Raw genomic sequence first — 19,181 nt, forward strand, 5'->3', positions numbered from 1 at the left:
ATTCTGCCTGTCCCTTGCTGTTCCTGTTTGTTCCCGTTTGACCCTGCCTGTACGACCACGCTCACTTATAATAAAGCTTTGCATATGGATCCCTGCCTGAGTCCAGCTTCGTTACAAGTGTGCTGCCTTTGAATCCTAGACCTCAGGCTTAACCTTACACATTCTTGTGCCATGAACAACAAGGTTCTGGATGCAGCAGTTCATCTGGTACAGTGGAATCACGGTTGGAAATTGAAATCCATGGCTTAGTGTAGATGTCAATACCATAATGACATAGTACTTAACAATTAGTTAATAGTCATGTGCCTCAACAAGTAAAGTCATAACATAATGATACATTTGCAAATCATTAGTTAATGGTTAATTAAAGCAGACAACTGGAAGTTGAAGGACCATTGTGGTAATTAACACATTAACTTACACTATTAGTTAATAAAATATGTTATTAAGGAATAAATACATTATGACACATTTAATTAATAACAATTCATATATTACTTAATCTATTAATCATATAGTCTCTTTATTAGTTGCTGATGCAGTAATCATTAATTAATGGTTTAGTTCTTTATGAGTCATACATTAAAACATGATTATCTGTGCATTAGTTAAGCATGAATTAATGCATATTAGTGCACCCGTGTTACCAAAACACTTGTGTCTGTGCTCATCTGCTCGCCTGTATATAGTATTCATCATGAATAAGATGTATGCTGAATTTGATCTTTTAATATCACTGTTTTAGTACATTAAAGCACCTTCATGTTAACCACTGTTTTTAGTGATTGAAATACTGCAGCATGCAGTAATTAATCCTGGAGTGCTAGGTTCAGGGATTTCACACTTAACATAAACTGAACACAGCATGAAAGTTTCTGAGACTGTATTAAGCACATGAATATTTAATGAGATAAGCAGTGAGGCAATTTATGATTGATTATCTGCTGCTAAACAACTCACTGTAACATTTGAGCACTGCATTGTTTTACACTATAAACTCAAAATCAGTGTTATCCCTGCTCTGTACCAGGGTTTCATAACCATAGGGTTAAAAACAGTGCTAGACCAAACTTGTGTTAGTCTGTGAAATTCTGCTTCTGAACTCAGGTTTAAAATTGAGGTTTATTCAGAACTTACAAAAGCAACATTAGGTGTTTCTAAAAACGACCTTATTTTTAAGGGGTTAGTTCACCCAAAAATACAATTTCTGTCATTATGTACTGGCCAGTTTTGGCTGACGCTGTACAAGTTTCTGTCAGGATCACTATCGTCAAATATGATTGATAATCATAGAGCTTGTATTGGCGGTATGATTCTGTTCTGGGTAAGAACTCCCTGCGCATCAATGCAGCCTAGCATGGATAAGAGCAGGGAGAGCAGCAAAACTAACCCTTTAAGGCAGTATTGCATGTATTCTTTGGCAAGCAAAAAAAAAAAAACAGTGGAAAAAAAAAAATCCAATGTGGCGGATTAGGCGAGAGGAATGTTGATATGTGATAAACAAACTTTCATTCAATAATGAATTTTATCTATAAATAATAGTTCTGTGTAATTAAAATTTCTTATTTCACCCAATATTTGTGTGTGTGTGTTTGCATATCAGCACATCACTGCATTTATTTTTGTCAGAGTATTGTGGCATTAGCTTAGCGACATGCTAATGTAAGAGGATTGCCTCTGTTGTGTAGAACTCACGATGGACACCAATTTGCACTTTAGGATAGATTTTTATTCTTTTTGCAACACAGAACAGCGGTGATCAGATTCGTGAATCACACTCACACACAGGGTTGGGGAGTAACGGAATACATGTAACGGCGTTACGTAATCAGGATACAAAAATCCAGTAACTGTAATTCGTTACAGTTACGTCAAAAAACGTAGTAATCAGATTACAGTTACATTTTGAAAAAAGGGGGGATACTATCAGGATTACAATCGTTTCATTTAAAACTAAATAAATCATTATTTTGCCATAATAACACATATTAAGCGCTGCTTGATTATACAGTATTTCCTGGTTCTGTTGCCAGTGATGACTCACGTGAGCCACCCGCTGGTGCATGTGCAAATAACACCTGTCTACAATCTCCTCAGACGCAGATTGAATCACTGCTGCTAGTTGAAACGATGCTTCCCGCGGGGAAAAACGCTTTCAATTCATGAAAATTTTGTTTTCAAAGAAGAAAATGCAAACAACATGGTTGTACAGTGCAAACTCTGCCTTCCAGCTACAAAAACACTTTCTTTATCAAAGGACTAAAAAATAATCTGTAATACCATACTGTAGCCACTAGATGTCTGAATAGCCCTTTACATATATATATTTTCAAGGCTGTGTGTTCCCAAGTTGTGGAAATAAGACATGATTGCTTAGTTTTAATAGGTTTTAAAAGTAACCAAAATGCTAAACATTAAAATTAAAGCAGAACAAACATAAACAGAAATGTTTGATCCGAGCTTGTTAAGTTTGTTTATGATCTGATGTGACTTTTATATTTTTAAGCTCTAAACAACAACAACAATAATATTGCAAAAGATAATTTATTAGATTTGTAAAATATTTTTATTGTTGAGACCCATTCAAAAGTATGAAACGTGTAAAATTTTAAAACTTGCAGAAATTGAGAAGAAATAATTAAAATTAAATTTAAAAATGCAATTTATTTATAGTAAAGTTGTTCCCCCCCCCAAATTTCTCTTTCTTTCTTTCTTTATGCATATATATATATATATACACATACACATATATATATATATACATATATATGTGACCTTGAAGTAATTCAAAAGTAATCAGATTACATTACTTTCATATTGTGGTACTTGGATCAAGTTACTGAATACTTTTTTTATGAAGTAATTTGTAACTGTGACGGAATACATTTTTAAAGTAACCCTCCGAAGCCTGCTCACACATGTTAGCAGACATTCGCTTTCTAGCCTGGCGTGAATCTAAAATACTACAGTTCACATGGACTACATAAAACAATCATACAAAAACACATTTGAAACATATGGTCTGTACCTGTTGGCAACACGTAGGACAGCGGTGATCAGATTCGGGAATCACTCGCACATGTTCTATAATGGAGGTGAACATTAAAACTGGATATTAATACTACACATATAGTGGCACAAACAAGCATACAATATACTTCTAAACACCTGTATATGTCAGTGCTAAACCATAAAATGGTTAACGTTATACAATTAATACAAATATATTTTTCTCATTAAGCACTCACCGTCACCGCAGCCATTCACTCTCTCGGCTGGCGCAAATCTAAGGCTACGTTCAAAACGTCAGTCCAAATCAGATTTTTTGTGTATATCCGATTGAAATACGATCAGATTTAGCAAATGTGAATGGCAAATCACATAAAATGTGAATTTTTTTTTTTACAAATCTGTTTTGAGCTACATTCATGGCGTAATTCTCATTTTTATTTTGTTTTATTTCCAGATTCAATCATAGGCTCGTTCTTATTTACTAGAGCACACACGCACTCTTCAAAAACAGTGCTTAAAATCTCTTGACAAACTAAAATATGTAAATGATTTTGTATATATTCGAAATAAAAGATATACATTGTACGTAATGTCTGCTTGCTTATTTTGCTCAAGATAACGATTTATTAAGTCCACATGTCATAAAAACAAGAAATATATGCAGGGTTGGGGAGTAACGGAATATATGTAACGGCGTTACGTAATCAGGATACAAAAATCCAGTAACTGAAATTCGTTACAATTACGTCAAAAAAACGTAGTAATCAGATTACAGTTACATTTTGAAAAAAGGGGGAATACTATCAGGATTACAATGGTTTTATTTAAAAATATAGCTGCAAGCAGCAATTCGGGGCCAAGCCCTGAAGGCACTGCAAGCAGAGCAACACAGCAAGCAGAGCAGCACAGCAAGCAGAGCAGCACATCAAGCATAGCAGCGCAGCAATCAGAGAAACACAACAAGCAGAACAGCCCAGTAAGCAGAGCAACATGGCAAGCATTTCAAGCACTCAAATGTCTGAGTTGTAGCGCAATGCGGAGCAGGAAGAGCAAAAACAGCAGAAATTGAATGTACATGAAAAACAGCTGGTTCAGAAGTAGAGGTAAGAATGAACTCAAAATGACCAGAAGCTCAGATGAAAATGAACACAGAATTAACAAAAATAGACTTATTTCTAATTAGAAAAAGAAAGACTAGTACAATACTTATTGGGATAATAAAGGAATTGAAATGACAACATTACAAACAATTTTATAAAGTTGCCATACACAGGACTCAAACCCACAGTCTCTGGATCAAGTGTCTGTTACTTAACTCTTTGCGCCACTGGGCAGACACTGTCACACACCTGTCGAAGTTCAGTAGTTCATGTGAGAATGAACTCACAATGAAGAATTTTTATAAAAATGCACCACATGTTATATTTATTAATTTTAGTCTAGATCATTCTCAAAAACACTCAGAACTCAGGTACAAAATAACTAATTAGCATGTTAAGCTAACTAACATAAGACAACAAACACAGGCAAGGTCACATTCAGAGACAAATATCTCGGGAACGGTAGCGAATATAAAAAATCTGTTCAGTCATTTCTGTGCGGCTCGGTCCAAAGATCATCTGAGCCAATTTTGGACAAAATTGGACAAAATTTATAGGAGGAGTAGCGAAAAAACTGTTTTCCATTTACTTTATAATGGCAGACAGGTACATTTAAGGAAAATGACAAATGACACATCGTCCGAATCGGCATAAGCCAGGGAATAAAATTACATAAAGCATACACATTTTGGAAAATGTTTTCAAAAGTTATAAGCGTTTTTGCAAAAATCCTTATATCTCTGGATCAATTTTGGGTCGACCTCGTTAACTTCGTGACATCATAACTTTTGAACAAAGATGAATAAAAAAATCTATAATTTTCCTACTTACGATTCATAGGGCTGCCATAGACTCCCAGTGGGGAAACATAACAATAAAACTGACAATTACAATAGGGGCTACAGTCCCTTCGGGGCTTGACCCCTAACTAAATAAATCATTATTTTGCTATAATAACAAAATTAAGCGCTGCTTGATTATACAGTAGTTCCTGTTGCCAGTGATGACTCACGCGAGCCACCTGCAGGTGCATGCGCAAATAACACCTGTCTACAATCTCCTCAGATGCAGATTGAATCGCTGCTGCTAGTTGAAACGATGCTGCCGGCGGGGAAAACACTTTCAATTCATGGAAATTTTGCTGTTATTTTATTTTTTTTCGAAGAAGAAAATGCAAACAACATGGTTGTACAGTGCAAACTCTGCCTTCCAGCTACGAAAACATTTTCTTTATCAAATGACAAAAAAAATAATCTGTAATACCATACTGTAGCCACTAGATGTCTGTATAGCCCTTTCCATATGTATATATTTTCAGGGCTGTGTATTCCCAAGTTGTGGAAATGAGACATGATTGCTTAGTTTTAATAGATTTTAAAAGTAACCAAAATGCTAAACATTAAAATAAAAGCAGAACAAACATAAACAGAAATGTTTGATCCGAGCTTGTTCAGTTTGATTATGATCTGATGTCACTTTTATATTTTTAAGCTCTAAACAACAACAACAATGATAATGTTGCAATAGATAATTTATCAGATTTTTAAAATATTTTTATTGTTGAGACCCATTCAAAAGTATGCAACATGTACCATTTACAAACTTGCAGAAATTAAGAAGAAATAATTAAAATTAAATTTAAAAATGCAATTTATTTACAGTAAAGTTGATCCCTCCCCCCAAAATTTCTCTTTCTTTCTTTCTTTCTTTCTATATGTGACCTTGAAGTAATCCAAAAGTAATCATATTACATTACTTTCATATTGTGGTACTTGGATTATGTTACTTTTTTTATAAAGTAATTTGTAACTGTAATGGAATACATTTTTAAAGTAACCCTCCCAAGCCTGCATATATGCTTCTAACCACAGCTCAGCTAACGAGAGCCGTTGTTTCAACCACACAAGTTTGTGATGCAGTTTGCAAATGTTCGTTTCAACTATGGTTTCGGGAAACATCGACTTGTTGAACTATGTTAGTAATGACAGAACTCGCAATGTTAGTTGGCTACTGATGCTTTTCGGAAACGCACCCCTGAATAGTTCGATACACAATGTGGACGTCAATAATTTTATATCAGATTCCGATCGGATACACAAATAATCGGATTTGGACTGACAATGTGGATGTAGGCCTAGCCAATATGACCCCGGCCCGCACTGTAAAAAATAAATCCATAAAATAACAGAAAAAGTACTGGCACCGCATTACACATTATCCAGTAATTTTACAGACATTTCCGTTAATCCTAAAACACAACACAATAAAGTTTAAAATTCAAAATGCAGGTAAAACACTTACAAAAAATAAATATGGAAAATTCCATCAAATTAATACACTACATTGTGCCCTATTTTTATGGATTTTTCAAAGTGCGGAATCAGTTGAAATCTGGACGGAGAGTGCGGGCCATACATGAAAATAAATGTAGCAAGTGGAGCACATCTACGTTGACCCGTTACACTAACATCAAACTTTGAAATCAATTATGTGGAGCACTATTTGTCTGCCTCTGTAAAGCAAATCGATAAATTATGAGGTTGATGGTTAGGATAGGCAGTAGGCAGTTTTACACACCTTGAATACACTTAAAACCATTCTAAGTGTCTGCCAAATAAATAAACATACTTTAAATGTAAAATTTGAAGCAGACAGCCTAAGGCTGATAAACAAAATTTTTTAGACATATTCACAACACATTTAATCAGACAGGCTTGTATGGCTACATAGATGCCTACAGAGTGCGTACGAGTGCATGGTCAAATTTACAGTGGGTACGGAAAGTATTCAGACCCCCTTAAATTTTTCACTCTTTGTTATATTGCAGCCATTTGCTAAAATCATTTAAGTTCATTTTTTTTCCTCATTAATGTACACACAGCACCCATATTGACAGAAAAACACAGAATTGTTGACATTTTTGCAGATTTATTAAAAAAGAAAAACTGAAATATCACATGGTCCTAAGTATTCAGACCCTTTGCTCAGTATTTAGTAGAAGCACCCTTTTGATCTAATACAGCCATGAGTCTTTTTGGGAAAGAAGCAACAAGTTTTTCACACCTGGATTTGGGGATCCTCTGCCATTCCTCCTTGCAGATCCTCTCCAGTTCTGTCAGGTTGGATGGTAAACGTTGGTGGACAGCCATTTTTAGGTCTCTCCAGAGATGCTCAATTGGGTTTAAGTCAGGGCTCTGACTGGGCCATTCAAGAACAGTCACGGAGTTGTTGTGAAGCCACTCCTTCATTATTTTAGCTGTGCGCTTAGGGTCATTGTCTTGTTGGAAGGTAAACCTTCGGCCCAGTCTGAGGTCCTGAGCACTCTGGAGAAGGTTTTCGTCCAGGATATCCCTGTATTTGGCCGCATTCATCTTTCCCTCAATTGCAACCAGTCGTCCTGTCCCTGCAGCTGAAAAACACCCCCACAGCATGATGCTACCACCACCAAGCTTCACTGTTGGGACTGTATTGGACAGGTGATGAGCAGTGCCTGGTTTTCTCCACACATACCGCTTAGAATTAAGGCCAAAAAGCTCTATCTTGGTCTCATCAGACCAGAGAATCTTATTTCTCACCATCTTAGCAAACTCCATGCGGGCTTTCATGTGTCTTGCACTGAGGAGAGGCTTCCGTCGGGCCACTCTGCCATAAAGCCCCAACTGGTGGAGGGCTGCAGTGATGGTTGACTTTCTACAACTTTCTCCCATCTCCCGACTGCATCTCTGGAGCTCAGCCACAGTGATCTTTGGGTTCTTCTTTACCTCTCTCACCAAGGCTCTTCTCCCCCAATAGCTCAGTTTAGCCGGACGGCCAGCTGTAGGAAGGGTTCTGGTCGTCCCAAACGTCTTCCATTTAAGGATTATGGAGGCCACTGTGCTCTTAGGAACCTTAAGTGCAGCAGAATTTTTTTTGTAACCTTGGCCAGATCTGTGCCTTGCCACAATTCTGTCTCTGAGCTCTTCAGGCAGTTCCTTTGACCTCATGATTCTCATTTGCTCTGACATGCACTGTGAGCTGTAAGGTCTTATATAGACAGGTGTGTGGCTTTCCTAATCAAGTCCAATCAGTATAATCAAACACAGCTGGACTCAAATGAAGGTGTAGAACCATCTCAAGGATGATCAGAAGAAATGGACAGCACCTGAATTAAATATATGAGTGTCACAGCAAAGGGTCTGAATACTTAGGACCATGTGATATTTCAGTTTTTCTTTTTTAATAAATCTGCAAAAATGTCAACAATTCTGTGTTTTTCTGTCAGTATGGGGTGCTGTGTGTACATTAATGAGGAAAAAAAATGAACTTAAATGATTTTAGCAAATGGCTGCAATATAACAAAGAGTGAAAAATTTAAAGGGCGTCTGAATACTTTCCGTACCCACTGTAGATTTCTCGGCTACACACACATTCTGCTAAAATGGATAAGATGATGTGTGTGTGTCTCTCTCATCTGTGTAATATCTCCTTATTGTCTGTAGAAATGTATCACCGCTGCCCAGATTCATTATGCTCCACAATAACACCAGCTCCCCACAGGCAGAGAAAATATGACACACCATTATCTAAACGCAGAATAATTATCTCCTTCGCTTTATCTCGGTTTGGAGATTTCTGTGCAAGAGAAGAGCAGATGGTGCTATGGGCAGCAATGTGCCATGAGAATATTTGATACACAAAAACACTCATTAAACATTAGTATTCTTTCAATGACTGTCTAATTCTTAATGTTATAGCACAGATCATTTCCTAATATTGAACTTGTGAGAATAAATCCGGTGTGTGCCAGGTATTTTAAAGTCAGCATGAAGTGGCATTCACAACTCTTGCGAAAAAAGTACACTTAAAGGGTAAAATAAGTTCACCCAAAAATAAAATTTCTGTCATTAATTATTCACCCTCATGTCGTCCCAAACTCGTAAGACCTTCAGTCATTTTCAGAACACAAATTAAGATATTTTTGCTGAAATCAGAGGGTTTCTGAAACTACATGAAATGCGTAAAGAAAAATGCAGGGTGGGCCTTGATTGTTATTCATTTTAACATTTAACTGGAATGTATTGCATGGAGGCCGACTAAGAGCGTCGGACCCCCAGAGAGAAAGTTATTACAATTAAATAAAAGAATACAAACATATTACTTAGAATAGCATGTACTGATTAACTGTGCACAAATAAATCTTAAAAAATATATACTGTATATTTATACATATTGATTTCATGTTGGCATATAACTAAGACAGACATCCTACACGTCTGCACATGCTGTTGTAGAAGCAGGTGGTTCTCGTGAACTTATTGTGTAGGTTTATATAAATATATAAAAGCCCATTATGATGTGCAATCCTGATTTTAATCTTGCTTCATCTAGCTCATACTGGTTTGTCAGGAAAATAACCGTTAATCCTACGACTACGCTTTATGGAGGTATATAAGGTCTAAAGGGAAGAATTAAATAGAAAACGAGAGTGAAACACAGCAACTGTGCAACACTATACCAAAATATTACCAAAAGGCAGCAATGTAGAGGAAAAAAGAAAGAGAGATAGAGTGTAATGTGTATATTGGTCGGATTCAGTCCAGTCTTATCAAGTCACATCTCCACCACTAATTGAAAATGCAAGAAATGTTCCTATAGAAAACAAACAGTATTCGTGCAGCGCCATGCTTGCTGTGCCAAAGGGGAAAAAATCTGCAATCCTGGATTTAGCCAGGGAGGCCAAGCCAATACGTCTCTGTGATTGAGTGAGATTATCAGCACGCGCGCGTATGTGAGCGTGTGACCTCAAACCTGCATTTTACTATAATAATAAAGATAGAGAGGTTCTCTAAACAGATCGAGAGTCTTGTGGCATGTAATCCCAGTACAGCTGTGCGCTGTTCACATATCAATCCAGTTTCAAAAGGACACTGCATTTTTTGGTAAACACAAGAAAGCTACATAGTGTATTCCCGCAGATATGTATAGATGATGTTATGATAATGACTAAATTAAGGACTAAAATGCAGTTTTTTTTGTTTTTTTGTTTTTGGTTTATAGGCTTAAAGTGTCACACACCATTTCAATTTAGCTTCTACCCATAATAGTACTGTTTATAAATATCTCAAATGACTAACTGTCATGGAGTGTTGCAAATCAAGTAGGATACAGGATCTAAGCGCAAGCACTTTTAAGTTTATTTTAACAAAAAACTCAGGATACATAAAAACGCAGGAAAGAACAACCTCCTAAACGCAACAATAACAGACATATGAACTCAACTAAATACAAGGCTTAAATACACAGTGAACTGAGGAGCTAGACACACCTGGAAACACCTGAAGTCAAACTCTAATCAAATCAGACACCATGGAAACAAACAGGCAAAGGACAGAACTAATTAACAGAACAAGAAAACCAATGAACAGAAACACAGATCCAAAACAAACTCTAAACATGAATAATCAAACTCAAAACATGACACTAACAGTTTAACTTATAATTCTTTTGTATTTTTTTGACAATATAAGGGTCATTGACGAATAAGGTTTTTAAAAATGTAAAAAACATAATGGAGATATAATTAATTTCGAAGTTTTATTAAGTGTTAACAATGAGATTATGTGGTTTTTATAATCAATTAACACTGCTTTTGTCATTTTTTACAAGATGGACAAAATTTGTCACCAAAAAGTCATCTAGTTTAACCAAAATTTTGGTTTTACCAAATGACACATTTGGTTATATCGAATGACGATATTTTCAAACAATGCTAACAGGCTGACATCTAGCTAGCTAGCTAGTTAGCTTGCTAGCTACCTAGCAAAAGGACAACCAAACATTTTATATTTAGTACAAGTTTTTAAAATATTACAACATTTTCCATGTTTTATAGCGATTGAACCGAATGACCTGATGTTTCTGGACATGCGTATGAGCAAGTGAAAATATGAACTTTTCAGAATTAGTTACTTTGCTTCATGACCATGTGATCCTTTGCAGGTGTCTGAATGATGTCACATCCTGTCACATGATATTGACCACATGACTTGATCCAAAATGGTCCCTTTATATTGGTTACTCCGAATGACATCACTGAAATTCATTTTTTTCCGGACATTCTTTCCCATAACAAAGCAATGACTTCTACACATAATTTTAATACCATTTTGCACTATGCTGATATATGATGTTATAAAATCACGCCAGAATAAAAAATATATACATTTATTACATTTTAAGATATTTTAATCACAAATAAAATGACTGTATTGGCCTTTGGACGGTTAAATCGAATGACCTTTTGACACTTCAAAATCTTTAAAATACCTTTATATGTAGCAAAATATGATTAAAACCTTTTGGATTCAATAAAAGAGATCTAGTTGTACTACCTTACATACTTTGGATGTCATATCTTTGTTTTTTATTATTATTAAGGCCTTTGAAAATGACCAGTCACGTCATTGACCCATAAACAGGTCCACTGAGTGCAATAAATACCATAGAGTTCTCAGCTGGACCATTACATACTATTAAGGGACGGTTCGCAACTCTAGACCCAAAGAATACTACATTTGCCAAAATGTGCAATATATCTCAGTGAAAACTGCTTGAAATTGTTATTTTAAATTGTAAAAATAGTTCACAACATTACTGGTTTTACTGTATTTTTGATCAACTTAATAATGCAGTCTTGGCGAGCGTGACACTTCAAAAAACACTTAAAAATCAATTATTTGAATGACATTTGAGCCCATTCTCAAAGCTTTTTTATGGAAAATATTATGTTTTTATTTAAATCAGCATACAAAATATACATACATTACATTAATGACAAAATGATTTATGTAAAGAGAATTAAAGCACAATGCAATCTAACTGACCCAAACGCGTTATTGACAGGCTTCATGAAATACACCCAGATGTCGTGTGAGGACAGCTGTTGAGTAAATTGAACAAATATAGCTGGATTAGTGTTGATATAATGCATGTAGAGCCAGAGTTAAGACCCAGAACAACATCACGTTTAAGGGAATTTCTATTTGATTCTATAACCAAAAAATAAAAAAGCAAAAGGAAAGATCCACTGCTGTTTGAAAAGTAGCTGAAAGCTATAGAATAAAAGAAGCATTTAGGAAAAGAAAAAAAAAAAAAAAGAGATTTCCTTGCTTGAGGAAAATGAGAGAGTGAAAGAATTGCAGGAAATGAGGTCAGTGGGTTTGCCCGTCTTCCCTATCTAAAAACCTTGCATAATTCATCTCTGGTTCTCAACAGCTCTCGGCTCACAGGAGTTTTACATTGCCCTGCCCCACAAACAGATGCTTTTTATAGATCAGAGGCAGAGTGGGCTGGGTAACTCTACACCCCTGTCAGAGTGGGTCTTTACGGGATGTTATGGGGCTGCTGGCTGATGATCAGATGCGGCTGGATTTAGAGGAGCACAAGAAAGTGCAAAGCTTTTTTTCCAAATGCACGTGATTTATAGCAGCTGCACTGATTCTATGATATTGTTAGCAAAGTGCAATGAAGCCTAAATTAATTATTTTTGGATTAAATAGATTCAATTTCCATCAGTCTGGACTGTAACTGGACACAAATCCCTAGCTTAAAATACGAATGTACGGCATGAGCAAATTTATATAATGATAATGGTAAATCAGCGGAGCCCCGCTGTGTTAAATTGCCAAAACATGATCTTTCATGTAACGTTATGTTAGTATTGGTGCGTGTATGCATACGATAGTTTTTATCATCTCCAGAAATGTAATCCTTCTGTTTGTCAATCACATTAGGCCTTAACCGAATGAGTTAGTGTATAGTTAGTAGCAGATGGCTTGTTTCCAGAGCTTAACTGAATTCCCCACAAAATTACACAAGTAAGTCAATGACGTGCTGAAACATGAAGACAGGAGATTACGGCATCACTCACTCTCCTCTATTCCTATCCAGCCCTGTCAAACAATGTCATCCCCTATAGGCCTAAACATACAAATTGAATACGCTTGTGTATTCTATTGCCACCATAAGGAAAATATTGTACTGTCTTGCTAAATCCCAAACAAAGTCAATAATGAAACTACTAATTTCACCTGGAATAACAACACTTGAAACAATTTCAAATAGCTTACTAACTCCATTACAAATGCTGCCAAAGTGTGTGAAAATTTGTTACTTCTCTGTAACCATCAGCAAGGGTTGAAGAAAAGATGGAAATAATAGTGCTGGATCTATTTGGAAGCAGTTTTTAATGCAAACAAAGCTTAAAATTACTCTTCTCTGAAACTCTCAGATCTAACAAAACCAGAATCAACCACAGGGCTATAAATACACTGGGACACACTCATAGGCAGAGGGTGAACTAACTCCAAAGTAAGGCGAAGGAAATGTGCTTCCTCTTTGAAAACACATTTAAATAGAATGTCATGAAATAGTTTTAAGTTACATGTCACCTAGCAACAACCTACACTTCCCAGCATAAATGCTCCCGATAAATTATTTGTTATTAAAGCGGCTACGTTTACAAACCACTATAATTTGTACAGAAAAGCAAGCATACTGTATGTGGGATTTGGCATGGCAGCCAATTCAAGTAATAAATTACCATTGCCTTACCCAATGCAGCAAAATACTCAATGAAGCTGACTGTGCAGTGAATCTCTTTAGCCTAATGTCGACATTTTTTGTTATACTCAGCATTGGACAAAAACTCTGGCGTTTTGCGAAGTGAGCAGATTCTGAAACACGTTTGATTGGCCATTGTGTTCAAGAAATCAACAGATATGTTTTTGATTGGCTGCATTGCACAACGCTGCAAAAACACAGTGTAAATAGAAACCTTTGACGCTCTCAAGATCGCAAACACCAAATCTGTTTTAACAATATGTTATGATTACGGAGAAAACTGATTCTAGACCATCAGTCATGGGCAGCTTTTACCTATAAATTAATCAAAAGTGGTTTGAATGAGAATATTCCAGGCTAGTCTCAAGTCTTACACAAGTCAGCCTTACACACGCTCCACCTATGGACACACTAAAAGAGATAACTAACAAGAAGCCAAATCAAAAGCCATGGCAACTGATGAACAAAAACAAAGGAAACTGAACTGGGAACAGTGCAAAACTAACAAGATAACAACTCAAACTCAGAACAGACAGGACAGTAATATTGTTAAAGGGTTAGTTCACCCAAAAATGAAAATTATGTCATTAATTACCTTTGTTAATAAGACCTTCATTCATCTTCTAAACACAAATTAAGATATTTTTGATAAAATCCGATGGCTAAGTGAGGCCTCCATTGCCAGCAAGATAATTAACACTTTCAGATGCCCAGAAAGCTACTAAAGACATATTTAAAACAATTCATGTGACTACAGAGGTGCAACCTTAATGTTATGAAGCGATGAGAATACATTTTGTGCGCCAAAAATACAAAATAACGACTTTTTCAACAATATCTAGTGATTTAAAAACGCTGCTTCATGAAGCTTTGAATCTTTACGAATCCTTTGTTTCGAATCAGTGGTTCAGAGTGTGTATCGAACTGCCAAAGTCACGCCCCCCAGTGGTGAACCATTGAAATTTTGAAACACTTATGAAGTAACGTAGCCTCATTTACTGAAATCATGTGAGTCTGGCAGTTTGATACATGCTCCGAACCACTGATTCGAAACAAAGGATTCATAAAGATTCAAAGCTTCATGAAGCAGTGTTTTGAATTTTGGATTTTAAATACTTTTGAATTCCCAGGAAACAAATTTTTATTATTTATTTTGCAGAAACAATTTACATGTTGTTTTTATCAGAAAAAAAAAAAAAAAAACATTAGCAAGGTCAGAATATCAGTTCCCAAAAGTTTTAACCAACTATGTATTAGTGTCATCTGTGTTACCAAGATGATGTTTTGTGTTTGTGTGTATGACACCGTGCACCTTATTATTTTCCTGAACTATAACTTTGATTCATCATGTGGCTCTCTCTTTATCACCTGTGATTTTAAGGTGGTTATATTATAAGGTAAAAAAAACAGATTTTAGTAATTTGGTATATTAACATTATTTCTGGTAATGAAATATAAATGTTTTGTTTTTACTGTAAATTTAAGGTCAATCTATAAAACTTAAAATGTTTATACCATATTAATATGGCAAAGTTCTTCCTGTGAATTTCTTTTTTTTTTTTTTTTACAGTGTAATATATATTTCACTGTAGAAATGTTCTAGTTTTTCCATGATTTTCATTTAAATTATTTCCATTAATTTTTCAGCCAGTTTCATGTTTTTCATAACCATGGAAACTAATCAGTTTATTTATTGATTTATTTATTCTTTCATACCTGCCAGTTGAACACATTTTTGATTTGACAATCACAGATCACAGGTTGTTGTTTTAAATAATCAATCTATTGGTCTGTCTGAGTGTCCGTGATCCACGGCCATACTCATCCCCATCTGTGCGTTACGTAACGTGACAGGTGGCAAGTCTGTGGCTCATGGGATGTTGTGCAATACACACACACCCTTGCTTTGACACAGAAAAAGAAAAATTCACAGCTCCCCTGTGGAGGAAGCCATGTCTGCCTCAAAGTGGGCCCTCTCTTTTTAGCGACCTAGTATACCTAGCATACTCAGTTTAAAAGCTCACATTACATCTAGCATATAGTTTCACAGTTTGAGAATGTATACAATCATGAGAACCAGAATTGAATGTGGTACCAAGCACAGAGATGTTGATACCATCAGCATCCTACTAACTCGCAATTGCTGGATACTTGCCCATGTGGCAGGAAGTCCTTGTGTCTGGCCAATCTGTTTGTGCTACACTGCAATAGATCAGAACACCACCACCGCACAGCCAGAATCCCATGTTAACTGCTTGATTTTCGCTTAACTAATTTTTGGACAGATATCCGTTTGTTTGTTCATCCTGCTATTCTAAGTAGCTGGTATGGTGTGGTTTCTTTAACAGTGACATTTTTATTATGTCTTTGTTTCCAAGGAGGACTGATGTCTTGTTGTTCTTATTCAGTTCTGAGGCATATAAAGTTTCACCGCCGCTGAGGCATATATCAGTTTATTGCTTTCTGTTATTGTGCTGGTTGGAATTGATTTTGGTGCTCCACTGAGTCTTCAATGGCTTGAAGATGTCAGTACAGTAGCTATTATACTTCTCGTGGTAGCAGCTGAGAAATGTTGGTTATTTGGCACAGGCTGGTCTTAGATCTCCTTCCTTATTCTTGTCATATTTCTCATGCGTTTGCCACATGTGGTTCCTCTTGAATGGAAGGGTGCTGGTCCAGTTCTGGCTGTGATAGTTGTTTGTCTGTTTGGTTTTCAGATCTCTTCTGTTCGGGTTTCAGTAGTAGAGTGTGATTAATAACCCAGAGATCTACAGATTGTGACATACTATCTATATCTATATCTATATATCTATATATATATCTATATATATATATATATAAAGTTTACTGAAATTGCCAGTTCCGCTGCTGTGCAACTTCCTGGAGTCAGGATACTCATTTTTATCAGTCCATTGGGAAACTAAGGGTGTTTTCAGAGCTATAGATTGTTTGCTTTGTTCTGAAACAGGTAGTTAAACTGTACAATGTTGGATTTTCTTCTTGGTTCGGTCTGCTTTCACAAGGCAACATTTCAACATTCTGGGATTCATCCATCAAGATGTATTGACAAGTTATTTCTGTGGGCTAAATGTGGCTTTATCTGTAGCTGTTGTTACACACACACACACACACACACACACACACACACACACACACACACACACACACCACACACTTATACAAATGTATATTAGCCTTCATTCTTGTTTTAACCAATAAATTACATACACTATATAATTCTTGGAGAAGAGCAATTACACAACATTTTAAAACGAACAGGCACTTTTTGGTTTCAACTGCGATAACTAGTGATGGTGAAATGAAACTTTGCGAAGCACCGAGGCCTTCCCCTCAACTGTATCGTGAAAAGGTTCATTCATTCCAGCTATTTTTGGACTGTTTTATGTAATAAATCAGTTTATGCTATGAAAATAATATAAAACAATGAAAATAATTAGTCTATATAAAAAAAATAGTCTTTCATGTGTCATTTTACTTACACAATTTGAATAAATGAGTCTGTGAATAAATTTCTGGGGAAAAACATAGGCAAGTTTAGGCATATGTTATCAAAATAAACAAAGATTATCATAGAATGGTCAGTTGAAGTACTTATGAACTTATGACACTTCCGTGTCAGATGTCACATCACTAGAGATAACTAATGTGCTCATCCAGTGATAGCTGCTTTTTCCATAACACCTTTCCAATTATGAATTATGATACAGTTTGGTTCATTGGTCTGTTAGATCGGATTGCTTTTTCACCTCAAGTGAACTGACCCAGAGATTGTTTTCAACAGGGCCGATTGTTTTGGTGTGAATCCGAGCATGATTGCTGTTTTCCTATATGCCTAAATGAATGAACTAAGGGAGAAAACGTTTTAGACACAAATGCTCTAAACAAGCCAGGTGTGAAAACACCTTAATATCTAAAAGATACCCAACAGTACTTATGAAAGTGCGGAAAGAGACAGAATATAAAGATAAAGTGTGCCAGTATCGCTAGCAAAGCATCAAACTGAGGCACTGACATCCTGAAGTAAACTTTGAAACGCTCGAGATAATCACGCAGCTCCTTGATGAGGTGGAACTCTCCTTCCTCTCTATGCAATCTCAGGATGTACCCAATATTTCCTCTTTCTTTTTGTCTTTTTAAGAAGAGAGAGGACAACTAAATCATGCTCACTGCTTTTAGACTTCATTTTGTATTATTTTGCGATTTTTTTCACAACGGATTCATTAATACGCATTGGACTCGGTGTGCAAGGTCTCTGTGCGTGACGAATTTTTAGGATCACGAATATGAAAAATGCATACGAAAATTTCGGACTCAGTGTGCAAAGGCCTTAACGCTGGCGTTACAACACACTTTTAGCCCAAAATTTAATTGTTCAAAAAAAAAAAAAAAAAAAAAAAAAAACGTATTAAACTTACAGAAAAAACAGAACTGGCGCCGCGTTCGTTCCGTAAGTTGAATAGGGAAGGCGTAGGACATTCAGCGTAAGCTTTTTGAAGAATACAGAATCGCGGTCTGGTGGAAGCACTTGTGATGCAATCATTTCTGTCAATAAAGCATATACATTTTCATTTTTTTAAGAAAATGACTGATCGTTTCGCTAGATAAGACCCTTATTCCTCGTCTGGTATCGTTTAAAGCCCCTTGAAGCTGCACTGAAACTGTAATTTTGACCTTCAACCGTTTAGGGCCAATTGAAATCCACTATAAGGACATGGACATCTTGGATGATATGAGGGTGAGTAAATTATCAGGAAATTTTTTTTAGAAAGTGGACTTTAATGAATGAAAAATGCAGCAAGTAAGTTCTATTACCTGTTCGTGGTCATTCAATAGCCGTGTGTGGTGTCCAAGTTTGTAAATAAAGACTAAATGACAGCTTCTGATATATTTGTTTAGCGATTTATTTCATTCATCTCCCTCTCGCTGGTGTAACTTTGTATTGTGTGACGTAGTCCAGTGAAGGCGTGTTTAGGGCGGGTTTTACAGGATATTTTGGTGAAAGTAACTCAAAAGTAATACAGGAGTAATGTAATGCATTACAATTCTGAGACAGTAATATTGTAAGGTAAAGAATTACTTTTAAATAACAATAACAAGTAATCTATAATGTATTACAGTTTGGAAGTAACTTGCACAACACTGCACATGACTAAACATGCATCATCGTTTTCAAATTCTGCATTTTCAAATGTATCCATAATTGACAATTTTTTGTTGTTGTTTTACTTATCTCTTGCTTTTAATTGGCTTTTAATATATGTTTATCATATAAGGCAAAAAATATATTTTATTAGTTTATTTTTATTTTAGTATTTATACTGTAATAAAGGCTATGTCAATTAGCACTGCATTATTCATATATTTTATTATGAAAATACCCCGAGATTGCTTGAAAAAACACACAAAACAATATATTGTCGTAATCGTGTATTTATTCTTTTCATGTTT

The 19,181-nt window shown here is 35.8% G+C and overlaps 1 protein-coding gene across 5 annotated transcripts in view; it reads right to left on the reverse strand.

The window, feature by feature from the left end:
- ano3 (anoctamin 3) overlaps positions 1-19,181 on the reverse strand; it is a 120,762-nt gene that overhangs the window by 92,758 nt on the left and 8,823 nt on the right. Inside the window, exon 2 of one of the 5 annotated variants that reach the window (XM_051884544.1) lies at positions 3,029-3,084. The exons of the other annotated variants lie outside the window; for them this stretch is intronic. The gene's annotated coding sequence lies outside the window, so the exon portion shown is untranslated. The remainder of the gene's footprint in view (positions 1-3,028; positions 3,085-19,181) is intronic. 5 annotated transcript variants of the gene reach the window in all.

Source organism: Ctenopharyngodon idella, chromosome 24 (genome assembly GCF_019924925.1).
Source record: "Ctenopharyngodon idella isolate HZGC_01 chromosome 24, HZGC01, whole genome shotgun sequence".
NCBI lineage: Eukaryota > Metazoa > Chordata > Actinopteri > Cypriniformes > Xenocyprididae > Ctenopharyngodon > Ctenopharyngodon idella.